We start from the raw sequence: 9,664 nt of genomic DNA on the forward strand, positions 1-9,664 counted from the left end.
CCTGTCCATTCACAACAAGACCAGGTCTTACATTTAAATTCATAATTAAAATCTGAGTTCTTCTGGATTTGGTCATAAACAATGGAAATGTGTGCTGAGCCTGCATTTGTTCTCCTTGGTGTATGCAAGAATGATTTCTCTGAAATGTTTGTTCTTCTTCCTAGTGTCATTTTTGCTAGTTGTTATGGGCAACCACGACAAATATCCCTGACACATAAGAAAAATATTCTTCTCACACCCCTGGGTTATATACAATAATCAATTTTATCTTTTTCTCTGCTTCAGCTACATTGTCCTGTTTATACTGAATAAAGATTACAAAATAAGAAAAAATCCTACTGATCAAAAATCTAAGGGAACCAACAGTTATTCTCACATGCAAAGATGAAGGCAAATGGAAAAGCAACAGACACTTTAGTTTCTTGGGACCAAATTCAGATGTCAAAGGTTGTATAACCTAATAAATGTATAACCTTGCGAACCACAAAAATAGAGAGAATATACAACTTGTAATTCTTGTTATCACTCATAGCTGTACATGCTTTTACCTTACCAGGCATATTTTGGACACGGTGTCACTATATTTCACCCATGAGAGACAGCTGAAAAACTGGCATGAATCATCTGGTCTAAATCAAAAAAGTGTCAAGTGCATCGGAAGATAATAAAACTTCAAACAGCATCCAGGTATAAAGAAAATTAGTTCTTCAGCATTCTAGTGGACAATCAAAAAGTAGAAAGTTGTACCAGACTGTAACTCAAAAACTATAAGGCACCGTCTCCTAATAAAATAGCTTACCAGACTATACTACCATCAAAGAACAGTGGAGCAATGAAGCATACAGTTTGTTTGCTAACCTAACTTTTACTACTGTACAATTATAGTAGACCGAGAAGCATAAAAACATGCAGTACATGAAAAACATGTATTTCATGGCTTAGCAGGGCTTCTTCATCAGATGAGAATTCCAACAAATAACAGGTGTTAACTTGTTATTACAGTATAAAACCATGGCCCCTCTTCAATTCACCTTTTTCTCCTACGTTTTCTCCTAAGAGACTATTTTTTACCTTATGTTTCAAATAATTGGCAGCACTCTGCAGTTGAAAAAGTTTCAAAACATAGGTGAAAAAATATAGTCAAAATTATTCTGAGTATTTTCTTGCACTTGCTGGTGGCTTAAAAGGCATTTTATTGATAAGTTATGGCGATATTACCTAGGAGAAAACTCAGAAGAAAAGGTTAATTAAATAAGGGCCCATATATGTTTAAATACCTATTCTGAAGTACAATAATCAAGACACATGACCACCACATGACCACCAAACGTTCAAAAGCGTAATCCAGCATCACATCACCATGACTGGGATTGATGTTGCTGAAGACCAATGGGAAAGGAAGAGGAAAGTAAAAGCCACCAACAATCCATCCACTCCAGGTGATGGAGTATCAGAAGTGTCTTATGGCACCACTCTTTTGAAAGCCTTCCTCCCAGTCAGGTTACCCATCCCTCCAGTATTGTTCCATACACTGAATTTGCCACTCCATGGAGCTCCATTGGCTCATCTCCTGATCTCAGCCACAATGCTCAACGTCTTACAAAAGTTCTCATTCTTGGTCCTTGGGTATCTGGAGCTTTCTTGGATTCTCTGTATTTTCTCCAATTCAGTCTTTTGGCAACACCCCTAAGAAAGCAAGAAAAGCTGACAATAGTGGAGACTGCCTCAACATCAACCCCGCTCGAGTTCTTGGCACCCGTTTTGGCATTGTCAAAGTTTGTTTAAACTTATATCCAGGGGGAAGTTTATCAGAAGAGTGGTGCTATTAGACAGTTATGATATTGTATAAGTTGGTTAAGGATAAACTTTTATTTGGAAATATGGCAGAACTGGTTTTCTATGGAAGTTGTATCTAGACTGTGAGAATTGCCAAGGTAGTTTCAGCATGGAGTACTTTAGCAACTTATATGCAGTATGGAGAAATGTTTTTTTAGAAGGCTGTGCCTTATAGCTTCAGTTTAAGATAATTATTAGAGAATTACCAAGGGCCTGCTGCACTAAACTCCGGTATAGTTGCCATGCTCAGTGAGCACACAGCACTTTTAGTGTTACTAGCGCAGGGGAAGCATTGGCTGTTAACTCATAAGCGTCACGCACCCGTTAAAGAGAACCTGTACTGTCCAATTTGTACAATAAAAAACATACCAATCAAGTCACTGTGATCTCCTGGACCTCTCTTTGCCATTTCCACCGATCCACAACGCAATCCTTGCTTTTAATCACCAGTTTTAGGCAGTGTTTACAAACAAAAAACATGGCCGCTAATCAGGAAGTGATGTATGTGTATATATCTCATGTTACTGTATACTACAAGTTTTTATTACAAAGTGAATTATCTGCACTCCTTTCAGGGATTCTCACAGTTTCTCAGCATGACAAGCTGAAACAGAAAGCAGAGAGCTGTCTGTGCCTAATAAAAAAAGCACGCACACAGAGCCTGCAGGGGGCCTGCAGACGGCATGCATAATTTCTCCCTATCACAGCAGAGGCAGCATTGTCGACAAAGCCTGACAAAGGAAAGAAGATTAGTTATATTACAGAGACAGTGCAACTAGAAAAGGCTGCAGTAATCCAGACCACATTAGAACAGGTATAAGAACGTATAGGATAGAAGAAATAAGGCTGAACATTTTGTTACAGAGTCTCTTTATTGTGCAAGTTGCTATGGTAATGTGTGTGGTAATTTGCATTACCATAGCACTACGTGCGTTACTGTAGTAACACACCATGGGCTTGATTCACTAAGACAAATAGCATGCCTTATCAAAGTTAACAGGCCTTATCAGAGTAGCATGGAAAACGTATGCCTGCTAATTGGCAATGACGAGAGCTCTACTCATCCTGCCCTGAGCCCCTGCGGGTTCATAGTGCTAGCTATGCTACTCTGATAAGGCATGTTAACTTTGATAAGGCATGCTAACTTTGATAAGGCATGCTATTTGTCTTAGTGAATCAAGCCCCATGTGGCACTACTAGGTTAATGGCCGGTGCTCCCCCGAAGCTAGTAGCAGTAAAATTGCTCTGCACTCCCTGAGCACGGCAACTTTACCAGAGTTTAGTACATCAGGCCCCAAATGAGAAAATTTGTGTGGAAAACACATCCATTATATGCTTCTTTATATGCTAATGTAAGTGCAACAAGCATGTGTAAATATGTGTTTAGTGGTGCATGAGATAAACTGATGCCAGTAATAATCGAAAATGTATGAAAACATTATTTTTCTTTATTTGTATATTTTCTCTCAGAGTTTTTTTTTTATGCATATGGGGTCGAGTATATCATGATTTGCTATGCACTAAGTCTTAGGGCCCGTTTCCACTATCGCGAATCCGCATGCGGGCAACGCATGCGGATCCGCACAGTCAGTAGAAGTGGATGGGACTGTTTCCACTTGTGCGTTTCCCCGCACGTTTTTCTGTGCAGAAAAAATCTGCAGGGTAGGGGCCTCAGAATTCGCCTGCGTGTGGAATGCAGGCGAATCGCACACAATGTATTTAATAGGGAAATCGCATGCGTTTTCCCCATGCGTTTTTTGCCGCGATTTCGCATGCGATTTCGCATAGGTACCCATGTTAATTCACACAGGCAGTGACATGGTTAAAATCGCATACAGCCTTACCTATGCGAAATCGCATGCGAAATCGCGGCAAAAAACGCATGCGGAATCGCACCCGCATGCGATTTGCCTGCGGTGATTCGCCGGCGATTTCGTAACGCTACAGTGGAAACGGGCCCTCAAGCATTGCATATAAACATTTTTTGTGTTATTCAATTTTTATTGAAGTCTGCAAAACTGTCATACTATGTGAATGTCAGAAGCAGCTTGGAGTCACCTTCCTTCCTTCCTTCCTTCCTTCCCATCATCATGTATATGAGGTACTCATAGAGGGGATGGAAGGGGGCACCATCGCGAAAGTCATAAAATTTAAAATGTATGTAAACACATTCAAATAAGAAGTACATTTCTTTCAGAGTAGGAGTCATAAAATACCTTTCCCCTATGTTGCTGTAACTTAGTAGGTAGTAGAAATCTGACAGAACCGACAGGTTTTGGAGTAGCCCATCTCCTCATGGGGGATTCTCAGGGGTTTCTTTATTTTCAAAAGCACTTAGCGAATGACAGTTGCTCCCTACAACTGCCAAAAAGTGTGAAGTGAGCAGGGAAGCTGGCAAGCATCTTTTTATAAATTACCTTTTCAGGTAGAGTCTTTATAAAGAACAAAGGCCATGCTGTGAATCCCCCATTAAGAGATGGACTTGCCCAAAACCTGTTGGCTCTGGATTTTGTACTACCTACTGTAAGTGACAGCAACATAGCAAAATCGTCATTTATGGATTATTTTACTTTGGAAGAAATGCACTTCTTTGTATGTTATTACATGTTTTTTTACATTTTAAATTTTTTTTACTATAGTGGTCCTTTAAAAAAAAAACCCTGAGAATCCCCCATGAGGAGATGAACCAATCTAAAACCCATTACTCCTGGCAGATATTAACTGCTTACTTTTTTCTCTGTAGTGGTGCTTTAAGTAATTTGCAATTGTTGTGCTATAATTCTGGATGTATGCATGTCTCAAAAACATAAAAACATGAAAAATGTACCTGATTAAATACTTTATGTATGTTGCATCTCAGACAAGCTACAGTGGCCACATATACAGTAGTTATTATAATAATGAATTTAGGAAATACAAACCTTGTTCATTCATAGCAGAAAAATACAAACATATTTCACAGCGAAGAAGAAATATAACGTACTGGACCAGTTTCCATTCTTAATTCATAAATAAAAAGAGGAACACTAAATTATAAAATACTGGAAGGCTGTACAATCTAGTGAAGATAACAGAAGACATAAATTGAAATCTATGGCTAGCCTAAGAAGAGCTTTATGTCAGTAATGGGACAGGTTTCTGTGAGGCAGGCAAGACAGCCATTTATATCTGCTGTAGAGTAAAACTCCCACACGCTGCAGAACTAAAGCAAAGGCATTAATTAATTCTGAAAGGCTGTCCCTGACCATTAAAAAATACATTTACAGTTCTACCTAGTTAAAATAAAAGGAAGGAGAATGTGAATTACATAATCTCAAGCATTTAATAATGGATTTGTAAATGCCAAGTGGTAGAAAAGCTTAAGGAGGAATTCTGAGCATAGGAATAAAACGATACTCCCAAACAAGTCTGTTTGCTTTTACCAATATCCTTGCCATGCAATCTTTTAAACATTTGGCTTTCTTTTATATTGCATCCCTGGTTTAAACTTTCCTTCTCTCAACTCCATTTCTGATATCTGTTCTAAATACCTAAATTACATTATTTTACCAATGCACAATGCACAATGCACAATGTCATCTCACCTTGCTAGTCAGAGGTGTAGAATATTGTTTCTGTGTTATAAGGGCTGTCGTTGAAGGGGGGGGAGGGGAGGAAGGTTGTAACAAAACCTTCAAGGTATGCAGTTTCAGGGAGGCCCAGAAGCCACAGGGGGGCCTATGGGGGCTTGATTCACTAACTGGCGCTAAGTGTTAACGCTGGAGTGAAAAGCCTCTTAGTGCCCCATAAGTTGCTTTGCATGCATTAAGAACGGTCGCACAAAGCTACTTCGTGCACAGCCCTGCTCAGTGTGCGCGGGTAATAGTGCGCAGTGCGACGATAACGTCACACCCGCTGCCCTGTAAAAGTTGCACATTGATGCGCCATTTCGGGGGCACCTGAAGCGCCGTTTTCGACGCACCGGGTGCAACGTTTACAGGGCAATGGGTGCAACGTTGTCGTCGCACCGCTCACTATTACCTACGCACCACGCTGCGCGCACACTGAGCGGAGCTGTGTGTGATGTGTGGGCGTAAACCACTTAACTCAGGGGCGTAGCAATAAGTATAGCAACCATAGAGGTTGCTATGGGGCCCTGCAGCAGCCCTACGCCACAGGGGCCCGCACATGAAGAGGACTTTTTTTTAATGTACTTTTAATTTTTTTAAATTTTATGTCGTCCGGGCCCCCCGGGCCCCCCCCCCCCTTCGATAACTTTAAAAAAGTGGGCCCCCCAGGTCCCCCCCCAGCCCCCCTCCTCTGATAAGGTGGCTGGTGAGGAGGGGGACGGACTACGTGGAGGGCGGCGCATTGATACTCCCTGGCGGCCGGGACCCGATAGTTAATCTATCTATCATTCCGGGCCCGGCCAGCCAGGGAGGAATGAGTGATGTGAGACGAGGGAGCGGAGCAGAACGGACCGGCTCGGCTGCAGACAGTACCTATCCCCTGCCTGCGGCGCGTGTGCGACTGTGACTGTCTGGAGCCTGGAGGGGAGCCGAGCGAGCCGGAGCGGTGGAGAGGAGCTGCCCTGGCTGTGCTTCACTTGACTGTGCAGTGGAGCGACCAGACCCGACCCGACCCCACGCAAGTGGGTGCCTGGCTGGTGGTGCTGCTGGCTGCTGTTGAAAGAGGTGGGTGGGTGGGGAATGGGGGCCCTGGCTGCTGTGGACGGAGGTGGGTGGGGGCTGGGGAATGGGGGCCCTGGCTGCTGTGGACGGAGGTGGGTGGGGAATGGGGGCCCTGGCTGCTGTGGACGGAGGTGGGTGGCTGGGGAATGGGGGCCCTGGCTGCTGTGGACGGAGGTGGATGGCTGAGGAATGGGGGCCCTGGCTGCTGTGGACGGAGGTGGGTGGGGAATGGAGGGCCTGGCTGCTGTGGACGGAGGAGGGTGGGGGTTGGGGAATGGGGGCCCTGGCTGCTGTGGACGGAGGTGAATGGGGAATGGGGGCCCTGGCTGCTGTGGACGTTGTGGGTGGGGGCTGGTGCTGGCTGCTGTGGGGGGGGATGGGGTAGAGAGGTGCTGGCTGCTGTGGGGGGGAATGGCTGGGTGAGAGAAAAGTGCTGGCTGTTGTGGGGGGCGGGGATGGGGGAGAGGGAGTTGCTGGCTGCTGTGGGGGGGATGGGGGAGAGAGGTGCTGGCTGCTGGGGGGGGGGGGGAGGTGCTGGCTGCTGTGGAGAGATATGGTGGATTTTTTTACAGGTTTTTCTGGTGAACGCTGCATACATAACGATTATTTTCTGGTGAATGCTGCACACATAACGATTATTTTCTGGTGAATGCTGCGCACATAACGATTATTTTCTGGTGAATGCTCTCCACATAGCGATTATTTTCTGGTGAATGCTCTCCACATAGCGATTATTTTCTGATGAATGCTCCCCACATAGCGATTATTTTCTGGTGAATGCTCTCCACATAACGATTATTTTCTGATGAATGCTCCCCACATAACGATTATTTTCTGGTGAATGCTCCCCACATAGCGATTATTTTCTGGTGAATGCTGCGCACATAGCGATTATTTTCTGGTGACTGCTCCTCACATAGCGATTATTTTCTGGTGACTGCTCCCCACATAACAATTATTTTCTGTTTTCAGGACTGTGGTGGAGAGAGACATCCAGAAGGGACAGCAACACTGTGCCATCACCCACCCAACCCTGTTGCCTCTGAGCCAGAGGAGACGACAGCGTCATCATCCACCCCACCCACTGCCAGCCAGACCACAGGTAAGCTCACACCTAGGGTTGCCACGGTATACCATGTTTTTTGGCTGCATAGTAATTACACCATGCAGAAAACATAACAAACATGACTGCTCTCCACATAGCAATTATTTTCTGGTGACTGCTCTCCACATAGCGATTATTTTCTGGTGACTGCTCTCCACATAGCGATTATTTTCTGGTGACTGCTCTCCACATAGCGATTATTTTCTGGTGACTGCTCTCCACATAGCGATTATTTTCTGGTGACTGCTCTCCACATAGCGATTATTTTCTGGTGAATGCTCTCCACATAGCGATTATTTTCTGGTGAATGCTATCCACATAGCGATTATTTTCTGGCGAATGCTCCCCACACAGTGATTATTTTCTGGTGAATGCTCCCCACATTGCGATTATTTTCTGGTGAATGCTCCCCACATAGCGATTATTTTCTAGTGAATGCCCCCCACATTGCGATTATTTTCTGGTGACTTGGAGGGGTGTGGGTATGTTGGGGTGGAGGGTTCTGGATCAATGTTTGGGTGGGAGGTCCGAGAGGTGCGTTGGGTTGGAAGGTCAGGGGGGGGGGGGGGGCATGCAAAAAATTTGCTATGGGGCCCAGTCATTTCTAGCTACGCCCCTGACTTAACTCCATGGTTTGCACTAACAACCTCTTAAGGCTTACTAACTGGCTTAGCACTGGGGGAGAGAGGTTGTCTTTCCCTGTCCTGAGAGACTGACTAATAAGGGCACAGAGAGAAAAAACTTTATGCTCTCTGCACAATTGTTCTAATGATTGAACCGGATCAGCCAACTTATAATAAATCATACAAAGTTTTGTAGACAAAGATTATTAGACAGTCCCTATTCAGTGCGCGGCAAACTCTCAAGTACAGTGCCCAGCCCCCAACCTCTCTACTCCTTCCCAAGTGCTCTGTACTGTAGTGATGTGATGATGGAGAAGTCTGCAGAGCCAGTTCTGCTCCATCAGAGATGGACAGAGTGAGTGTAATAAGCTGAGGCTGGGATCACACTCGTCTGTCAGTTTTCTGTATGCATTTTCTGCACACTAACTAAACCATGGGCTTGATTCACTATTTTCGTGCAAAAAATTGCGATTGCGTGCGAAAATCGCTGTCACGGTTTAGTGAATCAAGCCCCATCTGTATGTGTGAAAACATGCACATTTTATCACGGAAGCTAATATAATTGATAGAGTAAATGCCTGCAGCACTTCACTGCTGTCACACATTCAAATGTGCATTAGCCAAATGAATAACATTGGTTCATAGTTCACCTGTGCAGACAGTGAGGGGAGCCCTCCAAAGATTCGCAGGGGGGCCCAATGATTCCTAGTTTCGCCCCTCTTACATTATTGCATTGTATATTCTGAAAATGACATTACCGTGCATCTTACACTTTCTTTGAACATTTAACCACTTCCCCACCACAGGTTTTCTCCCCTTAAAGTGAACCAGAGGTGAAGAACCCTAATGTATTTTACCATATATATCAGTGGGAACATTAAAGAAAACACCTACCCTGCTCTCTGTTTCATTCCTCACTGCTCAGCCTGCTTCTAATCAGCCCTGATAAAATCTCTGACTGAGCATTCAGTCTGGCTTTGCTCAGGAATCATTATAGCTGAGTCTGTCTTCTCTGATTTCTTTTCAAGCCCAAGCCTGCCCCCTGCTGGCTCTACTATGACTCAGCTATAATGATTCCTGAGCAAAGTCAGACTGAATGCTCAGTTGGGGATTTTATCAGGGATGATTAGAAGCAGGCTGAGGTGTTTTCTCTAATGTTCCCATATATATATATATATATATGGTAAAATACATGAGGGTGCTTTGCCTCTGGTTCACTTTAAAAACCAGAGCAATTTTCAAATCACGCTCCTCCCATTAATTCACCAATAACTGTTTTGCTACTTATCACAATTAAATGATCTATATATTATTTTTCTTGCCAAAAATTAGGCTTTCTTAGAGGGGTACTTCTTTCAGAAGAATGATCTTATTTTATATGCTTTTTACATGGAATAAAAAATAAAAAATAAAAAAGTAAATATTTCTCA

General features: G+C 43.7%; 1 long non-coding RNA gene across 11 annotated transcripts in view; it reads left to right on the forward strand.

The window, feature by feature from the left end:
- LOC137546984 (uncharacterized) overlaps positions 1 to 9,664 on the forward strand; it is a 178,580-nt gene that overhangs the window by 84,194 nt on the left and 84,722 nt on the right. For 9 of the 11 annotated variants that reach the window (XR_011026420.1, XR_011026427.1, XR_011026432.1 and 6 more), the window contains exons 4-6: positions 286 to 447; positions 557 to 687; positions 7,479 to 7,608. This is a non-coding gene — a long non-coding RNA (uncharacterized lncRNA). The remainder of the gene's footprint in view (positions 1 to 285; positions 448 to 556; positions 688 to 7,478; positions 7,609 to 9,664) is intronic. The other 2 variants (XR_011026426.1, XR_011026434.1) reach the window with 1 other exon arrangement.

The sequence above is a fragment of the Hyperolius riggenbachi genome, chromosome 1, assembly GCF_040937935.1.
Source record: "Hyperolius riggenbachi isolate aHypRig1 chromosome 1, aHypRig1.pri, whole genome shotgun sequence".
NCBI lineage: Eukaryota > Metazoa > Chordata > Amphibia > Anura > Hyperoliidae > Hyperolius > Hyperolius riggenbachi.